This window comes from Rhinoraja longicauda, chromosome 7 (assembly GCF_053455715.1).
Source record: "Rhinoraja longicauda isolate Sanriku21f chromosome 7, sRhiLon1.1, whole genome shotgun sequence".
Taxonomy (NCBI): Eukaryota; Metazoa; Chordata; class Chondrichthyes; order Rajiformes; family Arhynchobatidae; genus Rhinoraja; species Rhinoraja longicauda.
This window is the reverse complement of record NC_135959.1, coordinates 42,813,677-42,829,529: the sequence shown is the minus strand read 5'-3', so window position 1 is coordinate 42,829,529 and position 15,853 is coordinate 42,813,677.

Genomic DNA, 15,853 nt, shown 5'->3' with positions numbered 1-15,853 from the left:
CTCTGTGGCAATGAGTTCTACAGATTAAGTACCCTCTGACTAAAGAGGTTTCTCCTCACCTTCTTTTTAAAAGAGTGCCCTTTAATTCTGAGGCTTTGACCTCTGGTCCAAGATTCTCCCACCATGGAAACATCTTTTCCACATCCACTCTATCTATGCCTTTCATTATTCTGTAAGTTTCAATGAGGTCCCCCCTCAACCTTCTAAACTCCAACGAATTGAGGCCCAGTGGTGTCAAACACTCATCATATGCTACAGATGCTTTCCACAAATGCTGCCTGATCTGCTTTCAACCTTTTACTGTTTTTGTTTCAGGCCCATGTTAGAGTTGGTAGAAGCACATATATTAAAAGCGGGCTGAAATTCCCTGTTGGGCCTTAAGGAGATCCATTTGTATGAGGGACAAAAGATTCTTGGAATTTCACTCTTCAGCACACGTTGCTTCTTTTTATCTCTCTCTGGACTTAACAGCAGCCTGGCCACATTGAATGGCCTTGTTTGAGGTTCATAATGCAGTGAACATCCTGAAAAAGCAACAGTGGTTCAGAAATTTTGGCAGTTAGAGATAGACTCTCTTGAAGGATGGTTATTATAGATTATCAGTATAACATCCTTTCACCACTACAGTCTTAAATAATGTTACTTTTCTAGGTTATTTCTTATACTCATTGAAAAGTGTCAAGTTCCATAGCTAACCTGCATCCTCTACCAACAGAAATTTGAGGTATGTTTGAAATATCTGAGAGATACATACATCTCTCATACTGTCTGGTTGCCCACACACCAATAATTATGAAGTGCTTTGAAAGGTTGGTCCTCTCCCACATCAAAGCCACCATCCCTGCCTCACTAGACCCACATCAGTTCGCATACAGAGCAAATAGATCCACAGAGGACGCCATCTCTCTGGCTCTTCATACCGTCCTGACTCACCTGGAGAGACAGGGCACATACGTGAGGATGCTATTTAGAGACTATAGCTATGCTTTGAATACAGTCATCCCCACTGAGTTCACCTCCAAACTCCACCAGCTAGGCCTCAGCTCGCCTATATGCAACTGGATCCTGAATTTCCTGACGGAACTCCCTCAGGCAGTGAAAATGGGCCACCACCTGTCCTCCACCACCACCCTGTATCGGCACACCGCAGGGTTGTGTACTGAGCCCCATCCTCTACTCCCTCTTCACACATGACTGTGTCTCTGCATTCGCCACCAACACCATCGTCAAATTTGCGGATGACACAACTGTGATTGGGCTGATCTCCAATGGCGATGAATCAGCCTACAGAGACCTGCAGAGGGTGCAGAACCTGGTGAGCTGGTGCTCAGAGAACAACCTGTCCCTAAACACATCAAAAACCAAGCAGCTAATTATCAACTTTAGAAGGTCACAGAATGAGGAATATGCTCCAGTCCTCATCAACGGGGACAAAGTGGTGAGAGTGTCTAGCTTTAGGTTTCTGGGCACACACATTTCAGAGGACCTCACATGGTCAAAAAAGCACAGCAACGGCTGTTTTTCCTGAGAATGCTAAAAAAGGTCGGTCTGCCACAACAGCGACTGATGACCTTCTATGGCTGCACTACAGAGGGCACACTGACATACGGCATCTATGTGTGGTATCTCAGCTGCACGGCAGCGGACAGGAAAGCTCTTCAGCGGGTCGTCTGCAGAGCGCAGAGGATCATTGGGACACAGCTGCCAGCCCTGGAGGACATCTACAAGGCACGCTGCCTCAGGAAAGCCACCAGCATCTACAAAGACGCCACACACCCATGCTATCGTCTGAACTACTTCCATCTGGCAGACGTTACAAAGTCTTCTACGCCCGCACCTCCAGACTAAGAAACAGCTTTATCCCCAGAGCTATAGCTGCTCTGAATCGGTCCTGCTGAGAGCTCGCCATGATCTGTCTCTGCCCACAGGGTCATCTGGCACAACTGACCCCTGCACAAACCTTTTTTTGCACTTTACCTTGTTCCCCCTTTTTTTTCCTTTCCCCCCCCTTTGTTGTTTTCATTTTCGCCGTGATTTATTTATATATTTGATAGCATCGATATGGAAGCGATATTCAAAAATCTCGTTGTACTTGTACAATGACAATAAAAGATATTGTATATGTTGTATTGTATATGAGACTCACACACTGTGTCCTACATGCTTTTTGGTCAAGGAAAGAAAATGTCATGATGTTCATGCCAAAAATAACAAATCAGGTTTAGTGAAAGAAGTAGATTACACGGTAGCAGGAATAAATCAATGATAGACAGAATCCCGTCTATTCCAAAGTTCTGAAATAATATCAGTTATTTCCAGTAACTTTTGACTGGAATTAGTGATGAAGTAAATAGAGTCACAGAGAGATACAACACAAAAACAGTTCCTTCGGAGTCTGCGCTGACCATCAAGCTCCAATTTTACACTAATAACATCTTAAACTATTTTATTCTCCCCATGTTCCCATCAACTCTTCTAGGTTCTACCATTCATCTACACACTAGGGTGCATTTAAATGGCCAATTAACCTATCAACCTGCACATTTTTGTGCTGTGTCAGTGTGCCATGCTAATGAATCTCAGAGAAACACTACATGTACAAATTTGCAGAAATAACCAAGTAATTGGTTGAATAAGCCTGGTTTTGTGTATCTGTTTGAAATGTTGAGACAGTGCAAGGGAAAATAGTGTTTTCCTCCCCAATATTGATTCTTTTCATTCTGATACTTGGAAAATAATTTAGAGACTAAAAAATGTAAATAATTTTCACCCAGAATGAGATCTGATTTAATTAATTTACGTCTTAGCATGTCTCCTCTTTTTCTTTGGTTCTTATGGCTTAGATATCAGTCAATTTTTGTAACAAGCTTACCAATGGTATCAATTTGTCTGCTAGCTCAGAGTCAAGCATTCCAAACATTCTGCAGAAGGAGTATCTGGACTAAATTACACCGTCATAAATAAACACACAGCAGAGATGATTTATTATGGACTAGACGGACGTCTGGTCCAAACCTCTCCTGCGGGCGGGCAACCCCCATTGGGTGCAAACCTCTCCTGCAACCCTCCCCCAACTGAAACCCGAGGACCTGTTGTCGGCCGGGGTGTCTCCCCCGGGGCCGTGGGTGGGCGAGGGAGGAGAGGAAAGGGAAGAGGGAGCCACTCACCCCGGCCCTGGGCTGCCATCACATCGGCCAGCAGCTCGACGACCATCTTCTTTGAGTCTCTGCCTCCGCGGGAGGAAGGTCAGGCACGGGGCATGCCGGGGCGGGCGCCGGTCCTCCCGGCGGGGGAGGGGGAGTGCATTTATCAAAGTTTATTAAGTTAATTGCTTTTAAAATGTAAGAAAACTTGAGCATTCGAGATGGCAGATGAATGGTGAGTAGGATGGGCCTAAAATTAATGCCATATCGTGTACCATTTTGGCTGTATTTGGGGAACAAATATATCCACAAACCCACCCACAAACCCACAAATATACAAGATGAGAGTTTTAGTAATATAAAGCCATAGTAGATTAAAGCCAGATAAATCCTAGGCCATGCAAAGTTTCCCACAATCAGAAATAAAGATGTAGGTATTTTGCTATTTAAGTGAATTGTATGCTGCTTAGCTACTTTTTCTTGGTGTTGGCCTTTAAATGGTAGTTGTGATATTTCTCTTTTTAGTCTCACACTTTTTTTTACCTTATCCAAATTTATCTACATTATATGATTTGAAAAAATGCATTTAATCAAAAATGGGAATTTTCCTAGCTGTGGGTAGAATTGGGGACGGGGTAGAATTTTGCATTTAATTCTAATTCTAATTCTATCATTTTATTTCGTACATGCTAAAAGACATCAATTAAAAAACAAAACAAAAAAAACCAGAAGAAATACAAAGAATTTCATCCATTACTTAACGTCTTAACATGTGCGAAAAGGAGTAGGAAGAAGTGTGAACTTATTTAATCCTACCCCTATTCCCTAATCAATATTTATCAAGTATTATCTATAATAACTAATACCTAAAATACATATATAACTACATATATACTCACTCACCCCTACAATCATATGAATATACCTATTTACACAATAATGTCTATATTAACTACATCTGATATATATACATACATTAGGCCAATCATATATATACATATACCCGACCATTTACATACAAAATATAATCACTTGGGCAAAATCAGTGGAGAGAATGAATTTGAAATCAATGCTATCAAATGTACTGTGCTGAGTCACCTGACGGCTGATATTTATAAACATGTTTAGTATTGCTAACCAAAGATCAGTTTTCCCTGTGTTTTTAGTGCATAGAGATCTGGTCATTTTGAGTCATTAATGCGGCTCTAGTAAACATAAAAATATTTTAGCACCCGAGACACTAATGTAAAAACTAGTGTTATGATTGATGTATCCATAGCTGCTTTAAATCCAAGTCTAACTGACCAAGACAGCACCTCTGTCACTGTCGTATATACAGATGATCTGGAGATGATAATGCTAGTGCTTCAACCAGTAAATGATTACTTTTGTCTCATATCAAAAAATATGTTTGTTTGATGGACTGAAAAGATACAGCATGAAAACAGGCCCTTTGGCCCACACTGACCACCAATCACCCGTTCACACTTGTTCGTTGTTATCTCACTTTCACATCCACTCCCTACACATTGGGGGCAATTCACAAAGGCCAATTAACTTACAAATCCACATGCTTTTGGGATGTAGGAACAAACAGCACCCAGATGAAGTGTTTCATAGGAAGTGTAAACTCTACACAGACAGCAGGATCAAACCCAGGTCATTGGCGCTGTGAGGCAGCAACTCTACCAGCTGCACCACTGTGCTGCTTGACTCATCAGGTAAAAACGATCAACAACATCTGCCTATGTTGAATAAAATGTACTTTGACTGCCACCGGTTATACTCTGATATTGAGCTATTCAGCTTAGAGCTCTTTGGCATTTGTCAAGCATAACACATTTAGTTTGGAATCAAATCAGAAAATATATAAACTGATTCTGCCCAAGTCAGAAAATCTAGTGAAATGAAACAGTAAATTAAACTGTCCATTGCTGCAAGTTGTTAACATTTGCAAGATGAGTAATAGTCAATGCAAACCCATGGTTTAAATACAGTGCCCTCCATAATGTTTGGGACAAAGACCCATCATTTATTTATTTGCCTCTGTACTCTACAATTTGAGATTTGTAATAGAAAAAAAATCACATGTAGTTAAAGTGCACATTGTCAGATTTTAATAAAGGCCATTTTTATACATTTTGGTTTCACCATGTAGAAATTACAGCAGTGTTTATACATAGTCCCCCTATTTCAGGGCACCATAATGTTTGGGACACAGCAATGCCATGTAAATGAAAGTAGTCATGTTTAGTATTTTGTTGCATATCATTTGCATGCAATGACTGCTTGAAGTCTGCGATTCATGGTCATCACCATTTGCTGGGTGTCATCTTTGTTGATGTTCTGCCAGGCCTGTATTGCAGCCATCTTTAGCTTATGCTTACTTTGGTGGCTAGCCCCTTTTAGTTTTTTCTTCAGCGTATAAAAAGCATGCTCAATTGAGTTCAGATCTGGTGATTGACTTGGCCACTGAAGAATTTACCATTTTTTAGCTTTGAAAAACTTCTTTGTTGCTTTAGCAGTATATTTGGGATCATTGTCTTGCTGTAGAATGAACCGTCAGCCAATGAGTTTTGAGGCATTTGTTTGAACTTGAGCAGATAGGATGTGTCTATACACATCAGAATTCATTATGCTACTACCATCAGCAGTTGTATCATCAATGAAGCTAAGTGAGCCAGTACCTTCATTAGCCATACATGCCCAGGCCATAACACCCCACCATCGTGTTTCAAAATGAGGTGGTATGCTTTGGACCTTGGGCAGTTCCTTCTCTCTTCCATACTTTGCTCTTGCTATCACTCAGATATAAGTTAATCTTCGTCTCATCTGTCCACAAGTCAATTTTCCAGAATTGTGGTTACTCGTTTAAGTACTTCTTGGCAAACTGTAACATGGCCACCTTATTTTTGCGGCAAGCCAGTGGTTTGTATCTTGCAGTGTTGCCTCTGTATTTCTGTTCATGAAGTCTTCTGCGGACAGTGGTCATTGACAAATCCACACTTAACTCCTGAAGAGTGTTTCTGATCTGTTGGACAGGTATTTGGGGATTTTTCTTTATTATAGAGAGAATTCCTCTGTCATCAGCTGTGGAGGTCTTCCTTGGCCTGCCAGTCCCTTTGTGATTAGTAAGTTCACCAGTGCTCTCTTCTTAATGATGTTCCAAACAGTTGATTTTGGTAAGCCCAAGGTTTGGCTGATATCTCTAACAGTTTCATTCTGTTTCTCAGTCTCATAATGGCTTCTTTGACTTTCATTGGCACAACTTTTGTCCTCATGTTGATAAACAGCAATAAAAGTTTCCAAAGGTGATGGAAAGACTGGAGGAAAGACTAGGTGCTGAGTGCTCTCTTATACCTGCATTAAGGAGGCAATTAAACATACCTGGGCAATTACAAATGCCTGTGAAGTCATGTGTCCCAAACATTATGGTGCCCGGAAATGGGAGGACTGTGTATAAACACAGCTGTAATTTCTACATGGTCAAGTCAAGTCAAGTCAATTTTATTTGTATAGCACATTTAAAAACAACCCACATTGACCAAAGTACTGTACATCAGTTCAGGTACTAAGAAACGAACATACAATGGCACACAAACATAACAGCACATACATAAACAGTTCACAGCGCCCCCTCAGAGGGCCTTAAACGCTAGGGAGTAGAAATAGGGTTTGAGCCTGGACTTAAAGGAGTCGATGGAGGGGGCAGTTCTGATGGGGAGAGGGATGCTGTTCCACAGTCTAGGAGCTGCAACTGCAAAAGCACGGTCACCCCTGAGCTTAAGCCTAGACTTAGTGAGTAGCCCCAAATCGGCCGACCTGAGGGACCTGGAGATAGAGTGGTGGGTTAGAAGATTTTTGATATAGGTGGGGGGGCAAGCCCATTTAGGGCTTTGTATGTGAATAGGAGGAGCTTGAAGTTGATTCTGTACTGTACTGGGAGCCAGTGGAGAGAGGCCAGAATCGGGGTGATGTGGTCCCTTTTACGGGTACCCATCAGGAGTCTCGCTGCGGCGTTTTGGACCAATTGAAGATGGGACAGGGATGATTGGCTGATCCCAGTGTATATTGAGGGCGTGCAGCGTAGGTTCACTAGGTTAATTCCCGGAATGGCGGGACTGTCGTATGTGGAAAGGCTGGAGCAATTAGGCTTGTATACACTGGAATTTAGAAGGATGAGGGGGGATCTTATTGAAACATATAAGATAATTAGGGAATTGGACACATTAGAGGCAGGAAACATGTTCCCAATGTTGGGGGAATCCAGAACAAGGGGCCACAGTTTAAGAATAAGGGGTAGGCCATTTAGAACGGAGATGAGGAAGAACTTTTTCAGTCAGAGAGTGGTGAAGGTGTGGAATTCTCTGCCTCAGAAGGCAGTGGAGGCCAGTTCGTTGGATGCTTTCAAGAGAGAGCTGGATAGAGCTCTTAAGGATAGCGGAGTGAGGGGGTATGGGGAGAAGGCAGGAACGGGGTACTGATTGAGAGTGATCAGCCATGATCGCATTGAATGGCGGTGCTGGCTCGAAGGGCTGAATGGCCTACTCCTGCACCTATTGTCTATTATCTATATCCTTCCTTTGTCCCGCCCCCCTGACATCAGTCTGAAGAAGGGTCTCGACCCGAAACGTTACCCATTCCTTCTCTCCCGAGATGCTGCCTGACCTGCTGAGTTACTCCAGCATTTTGTGAATAATGTAGGGACATAGGGATTGGCTGGGAGAGTTCGAACCCTCGGATTAGCTAGCGAGGTCACGCGGTGTGCCAGCGCGGGAGGGACAAGCAGTCTAGTATTGAACTCCGTCTGATGAAGACGTTTTGATGGTTGTCTACAGTTTTTAGTGTTGCGATTGTCACGGAGGTTTGCCCATGCAATAAACTCCGTCTGCAACACACATCCGATTCCAGACTCGCCACAATAAATCGATTTGTACCAGCATCTGCAGTTATTTTCTTATACTACTTGTTGGTCCACAGGAATTAGTTGCCCAGATAGCACCGCGTACAATTAGACAAAGAAAAATCAGTGAGGCAGTAATATATGTGTAATTGTCTTCATATTCTATGAATACATTAGTTTATTCATTATTGGATATGAGAGAAATACAAGAACATGACTCTCAACCAATGTGAAGTGTGGGCAGAACATAAGGTTATGTGATAAAATATTTTGGACACGTCCAAAATACTAGTCATTACTTGCCCCTGAAATACATGAAAAAGTTTTAAAGTAGAAAAATTAAATATGCAGACAGAAATAAAATTCACATTGTGCTGCACAAAAATGATTACACCATGAACATTGAAGCTGACAATTATAAATAGTAATACAATCTTGCTACATTCACTACACTATTGTATTGCACTTAAATCTATCTAGCCGACTTTATAGTGAGAAATCAGAAAAAAAAGGAATAGCTGGAGTTTATACATCTAAGGATCATTGGTAATGTGTAATGATACATATTCTAGAATGGTGCACATTACAAAAGCCAAATACAGCCCATAGTTTTCATATCAATTGTTTGTATGGAATAGCAAATGGTGCAAGAAGTAACATATATCTGATAGTGGTAATTCTAATAATAGATTTTGATAGGTCTTAATATGTCAAACATGAAGTAGCTAGCTTTTTATAATAATATTTCAGTGCCTTGCTGAGCAGAAATAGTAATCCAAGCTTTTAAATCTGATTGATTTAATAAGCACAGAGATAAGTGCCAACTTGTCTGGCTTACAGCACAGATCCTTTCATTGGAAGTGATGCAGTTCTCAGTATTAAGTTGCAATTGGTCTCAAAATATTGTTGTAATTATAGTACCAAGTACCTATTTTGATGGGAAACTGTGGTAATTGATGTGGAGGGAACAATGCAAAATAAGGCAATTGTTAAATGATTAAATGGTGATTTGTAGCACAGTTTATGACACAATGGTTTGTGTCTTCAGGGTTAAGATAATGGGTCTGTCATTTCTTTGTAAATGTTAGTGATAAAGTAGACATATTAAGTTTAGTGGAATGTTAGGGGAAAGTATTCTAAGAAGCGTAGAGCTTCCACTAGATTTTACTGTTCAGGTCTGCCAAGAAACATTTGTGACCTTTAGTATCTGACTCCTTTGGAAGCACCATTTACTTCCTTTACCTCCACAATGACTTTCACCACCTATACCCCATTTACGATTATCAACTGGCCCTCAATCTGTGAGGACTATCTTGGACTAATACAGGCCATTCATATGAATAGGCCTCTTCCGAGGTGACAACATAATCAAAACAAATGTATGCATTAATCATCGTTGAAATCACTGTGATGAAAAAGCAGCATGAATTTGGCTGCACCATCTCCATCAACCCAAAAGGTACGGGTCAATTGCACACCATAACTCCCATGGCTACTTTTACTTCTCCAGCACCCACATACATCATCACGCCACTGCCGTTTTCTACCCCACTTCCCATAATTTGAGCGCATTCTTCTTTTTGTGCGACCAATCTCAAAGCTTTCCTGCAATTGTGTTTGTTTATTTTCTAATACAAGGAATGGAATATTGGGGTTTGCTGTTAAGTGGGTCTGTTTAGGTTTTATTTTTACCGATAATAACTGAAGAAACATTCATTCGGAACCATTCAATAAATTCAGGCATTTTTTACACCATTAAAATTTTATTGTTTTATATTACTAGTCATGTATTTAGCCTTAAGAATGAAGCAGCTTAAATGTGGATGTTATGCGCAGACTATTGATGTCATATTTATCTGTCAACACATGCTTGTCGACAGAGAGGATGTTAGTCACTAAAGTGATTGGGTAACTAGGGGGCATAAAACTAGTTTATTATGAAAACTTTGGATATCAGTAATGAATTTGAATATGTAGGTATTATTAGTTAGCAATTTAATTTCAATTTATTATAGAATCGAAAGTTGAAGTATATTCCATACCAAGAATACCTGATTTTTTCAAACAATAATAGTATGTGAAAAAAAACTGAACTAAAGCAGAAATTGTAAAAAATGTAAAAATTCAAGCCCTACTTACCAATTATGTTGTATGTCTTAATCTTGTAATTCTTGAATTGTCAGTGTTTTTGTGAAAAAAAATTCACCTCTCTTAATCTTTTTCCTAAATTTCTAGGCTGTCAATGGTAAGTAGTAATTGAGTTATCTTTGAATTAAAAAAATGTAAAGCTTGGATGTTATAATATAATATTCTTCACAGACTCGCATGACTTAGTTTTCAGGAACTGGCTTTCGTCTTGGAAATATTTCCAGCTGAAATATTGCATTCTTAGAATGTTTCTGCTCCAAGATCAATGCAAGTTCCAGAGATGATTCAAATATTTAGATGGAAGATCAAATATTGATATGTTAGAAAATTTGTTAGCTGCTGCATCACTGATTTACTGCTTCCATTCTGAACAATATGCCCGAAAGTTCCTCAGTGTGGCAAATTTATGACAAAACAAGGGAGGAAGTATGTATCTAATGACTGTAAGATAAACCACTTCCCACTAAAAGGTGCCAATGTATATTGCTACATTTCAGGATTGGTTGAGTAAATGAAATTATTTAAACAATTCAATTTATGTGATGCAGCCAGCCATTTCACTTTTTTACAAATAATTCCCTACTACTTCTTTTATCTAGTCACTTTGACTGCTTTGGCACAGTTGTTGTGATCTGTATTATAGTTGTTTTTCTTTCTCCTGCCCATCTATTTACCCATAAGTTTCAATGTATACTCGTTATTATTACACAGGAGTCAGCTTCTATTCAAATTGTGCTGATGTTTTAGCTTACAATAATATTCTTGCTGTGATGCATCTTAAAGGGGCGATCCCTATTGAGCACTATGTCTATTCTAACAGGATCCTGGGGTGAAAGTTAATTAATTTGTGTAATAACACAGATAAAGGGGAATAGATTAGCTAAATGTCATGATGGATTTACTCAGCATATTTGGCAACACATTGGAAACAAACCAAAGGCTGTATTTCACAAGAAATATGTTTCATTACAAGTTTATTACCACTGCGTTTATTATCTGCAGTCAGAATCAAAACGGCAGTTTTAATGTTGATTTGTACCTTTTCTCTGACAGGATTCCATAAATTCACTTTAGTAGTGAGTGGAAAGCTCTCCAAAATTTTATTTGTTATGTAGTTTCAGTTCTGATTTGGTTTTCTAATTAAGTTTTTACATCACCCTGGTGAGTTCCCCCTTAGGCTTTCAGTGACAGGTCAGTCAATAAAGGGCCAAGTATTTCTTATCAGTTTCTAGTTAGCTTCAGTGCACCTTGTTGGATACTCAACTAATTGTCATTTTAAATATTTATAAAATAAAAAGTAAAGATTTGATTCCTGTCACTCTCCCACTGTCTTCCCCTCCCCCTTCCCAGTTCTCCCACTGTCTTCCTCTCTCCTAGATGCTGCCTGACCTGCTGAGTTACTCCAGCATTTTGTGATTCCTTTGATTCCTGTCACCGTTCATTTTAGTGTAGGAAAATAACTGCAGATGCTGGTACAAATCGAAGGTATTCACAAAATGCTGGAGTAACTCAGCAGGTCAGGCAGCATCTCAGGAGAGAAGGAATGGGTGACGTTTCGGGTCGAGACCCTTCTTCAGACTGATGTCAGGGGGGCGGAACAAAGGAAGGATATAGGTGGAGACAGGAAGATAGAGGGAGAACTGGGAAGGGGAGGGGAAGAGAAGGACAGAGGAACTATCTAAAGTTGGAGAAGTCAATGTTCATGCCGCTGGGCTGCAAGCTGCCCAAGTGAAATATGACGTGATGTTCCTCCAATTTCCGGTGGGCCTCACTATGGCACTGGAGAAAGCCCATGACAGAAAGGTCAGACTGGGAGTGGGAGGGGGATTTGAAGTGCTCAGCCATCGGGAGATCAGGTTGGTTAAGGCGGACTGAGCGAAGGTGTTGAGCAAAACGATCGCCGAGCCTGCATTTAGTTTTGGCGATGTAAAGAAGACATCTAGAGCAGCGGATACAATAGATGAGGTTGGAGGAGGTGCAGGTGAACCTCTGTCTCACCTGGAAAGACTGTTTGAGTCCTTGGATGCAGTTGAGGGGGGGGGGGGCTTAAAGGGACAGGTGTTGCATCTCCTGTGGTTGCAGGGGAAAGTGCCCGGGGATGGGTTGGTTTAGGTAGGAAGGGACGAGTGGACCAGGGAGTTACGGAAGGAACGGTCTCTGCGGAAAGCAGAAAGGGAGGGGATGGGAAGATGTTGCCAGTAGTGGGGTCCCGTTGGAGGTGACGGAAATGTTGGAGGATGATTTGTTGGATACGCTGGCTGATGGAGTGGAAGGTGAGAACGAGGGGGATTCTGTCCTTGGTACGAATGGGGGAAGGGGGAGCAAGAGCGGAGCTGCGGGATGTAGAAGAGGCCCTAGTGAGAGCCTCATCTATAATGGAAGAGGGGAAGCCCCGTTTCCTGAAGAATAAGGACATCTCTGATGCCCTAGTGTGAAACACCTCATCCCGGGCACAGATGTGGCGTAGACGGAGGAATTGGGATTAGGGGATAGACTTTTTGCAGGAGACAGGGTGGGAAGAAGTGTAGTCCAGATAGCTGTGCGAGTCAGTGGGTTTATAGTAGATGTCAGTCACTAGTCAGTCTCCTGTTCATTTTAAATGTTTTCACCTTTAAAAGAGTACATTTTTGATTTTTAAATACTTGTATTCTGGTTCACCTTTAACCTTACCATTTTCTTTCATTTGGATTTTTATAAGCTTAAGATAAAATTATTGTTTGATAATATGGAAAAAAAGCATAAAATTAGATCTGTTTTACTGTTGCCTGAAGTCTGATTTAACAAGGGTTTTAAGGTTCCAGTGGCAAAATAGCTTTTGACATGGTAACCCAAATTAATAGTAAATCAGTGAACCTTATTCCTCTCTGATTTCTTTGTAAAATCTGTTCTTTTAAATTATTATATGTATATTGTATATATATGTATATGTATATGTATATATGTATATGTATATTATTATTAATATGGAGACAGGCCCTTCAGCCTAACTTGCCCACGCCGACCAACATGCCCCATCTACACTAGTCCTACCTGCCTGCAATTGGTCCATATCTCTCTAAACTTATCCTATCCATGTACCTGTCCATATGTGTTTTAAACGTTCTGATAGCACCTGCCTCAACAACCTCCTCTGGCAGCTCGTTCCATTTACCAAACACTCTGTATAGGTGGAGGAATAGTTGATGAATTTCATACAGAGAAGTGTGAGGTGTTGCATTTTGGGATGTCGAACCAGGGCAGGACCTACACAGTAAATGGTAGGCCTCTGGGTAGTGTTGTAGAGCAGAGGGATCTAGGAGTACAGGTGCATGGTTCCTTGAAGGTTGAGTCGCAGGTAGATAAGGTGGTCAAAAAGGCTTTTGGCATTTTGGCCTTCATTAGACAGAGTATTGAGTCTGAAGAAGGGTCTCGACCCAAAATGTCACCCATTCCTTCTCTTAAAAGATGCTGCCTGTCCCGCTGAGTTACTCCAGCATTTTGTGTCTACCTATCGAGTATAAAAGTAGGGAGGTCATGTTGCAATTGTATAAGACATTGGTGAGACATTCAAGATTGAATTAGCTTTATAGACATTTACAAAGATCTACTGATTGCAATTTAGAAATGTTTGTTATATTTACACAACCACTCGAACAAGGGACTGTAATTTCAGCTGTAAAATTGCAAGTTGAATTTGTGCTGTTGCACCAGCAGCAGTTCTGATCAAGGCCACAGGGGAATGATATTTCAGCACTTAATGAGTTGTGCACAAGCTGCATGGAAGACGCAAATATGTATACAAAAACATGGCAGGAGCAACCACCATTTGAAATGGTAAGGTTGCAAGGAGAGGAATTGGTGATGGTAAGGTTCACCTAGTAAAAAGAACCTACCTTGAAGATCAGTCTAATAACAAGTCTGGAAAAATAAAAAAGAACCTGTACGTATGACTGTTTGAAAAAGACAGTAACAGGCATGCACTCTGCAGGTAAGGCCTGTTTCTGAAATTAAGCGTGGCCCTGTATAGACACAAAATGCTGGAATAATTCAGTGGGACATCCTTGATCTCCATTCCCTTTGGCCTGTTTTCACACCTTCACACTTTCTTATCTATCTATGTCCCTCCCCCTTAATGTCAGTCTGAAGAAGGGTCTCAACCCGAAACATCACCCATTCCTCTCTCCAGAGATGCTGCCTGTCCCACTGAGTTACTCTAGCAGTTTGTGTCTATATTTGGTTTATACCAGCATCTGCAATTCCTTCAAACACATGTGCCCTGTATATTTGTATTAAAACATTTCAAGAGTGATGTCAATTGCAATTAAGTGCCAGTTGATGTTCTGTGCACACTCACCAGCCTTGATATGCAAGCAGCTTAATAGCACACAAAAAATGCTTCATAGTTTGTAAATTGTGGATGCTGTGGCTCCAGCCATAAACTCAAACACCTCATCCAATTCTCATCAACACAGCAGGGAAACATAATGTACGATATGCAAAATAGCATGGATATCATTTTGGAAGTTGGAATTAAGGGAAGGCAGGCTGCCTCATATCTATAAGATAGACACAAAATGCTGAAGTAACTCAGCGGGTCAGACAGCATCTCTGGAGAAAAGGAATAGGTTACGTCTCGACCTGAAACTGAGTTACTCCAGTATTTTGTGTCTATCTTCAATGTAAACCTGCATCTGCAGTTCCTTCCTGCATATTTTGTATGCCTCATATCCATGTTTAGATCTCATCAGGTTCCAATTTTTATCCTTCACTCATCCTCTGAAAATAGTTTGATTTCAATTCTGGCAAATCTCCACAACTGTGACATTAACCACCACATGCCTTAGACTGTAATTTGATATTGTCCAATTTATATTTGGTTTTCCGTCTCATTACCTTGATATTCGCTTCTAAATATTTGTAAAGAGCAATTTAAAAGGTTGGTGAAAATTATACATTTTCCCTTCAACATTCCTCAAATCAGCAATTCCTGGTGTAACTGAGGATGTTCAACTTTTGCTAATCTATCCTGAGGACTGAATTATTTTAATTGAGAAATGTAACCTTAGTAGAAGGATGAATTGCTTGTCTTTGAGATAGGTTATTGTAGACAAATTGATGTATGTGTTTCTGGTTTAATGTAGCACATTCACCAGTCGAGAAGCATGACATGTTTAAATATTTTCAGTAGTCAAATATTTAAGAGCGGAAATGATGTTCATACATAGTGTAGTTTTGGGGCTATTGCAATTGGAATAACATTGAAAATCTGAGTGTAAAAATGTGATGAATTGCATCCTATAATTAGTACTCATCCTACCCTTAATATAGTACTCCTTTGATGCTTTGCCACATGCTGCTGCCACTGTTTTGTGGTCGCCTGGGAGGAGTTAGTATGAAATTTGAATGTTGCAATATTTAAAGTGCTGATTTGCTCCTTCAACCAAGTTGCTGCACAAATAGCATTGGAGTCAGATTTCCTGCTTCAATTTATTGTGGATGATAAAAATGGGAAGAACAACATTGCAGTAGAGTTTCCTGATATCCAAGGTGATTCAAAGAATATAGTGGGTTGGGGTTTTATGAGCGATCACACATGTAAAATCTTGTTTACAGCATTTGACATATGGCATCAAAGAGAATGTGCCTTCCCCTGCAGTCTCTTTTAATTTGGTCTAGAAAG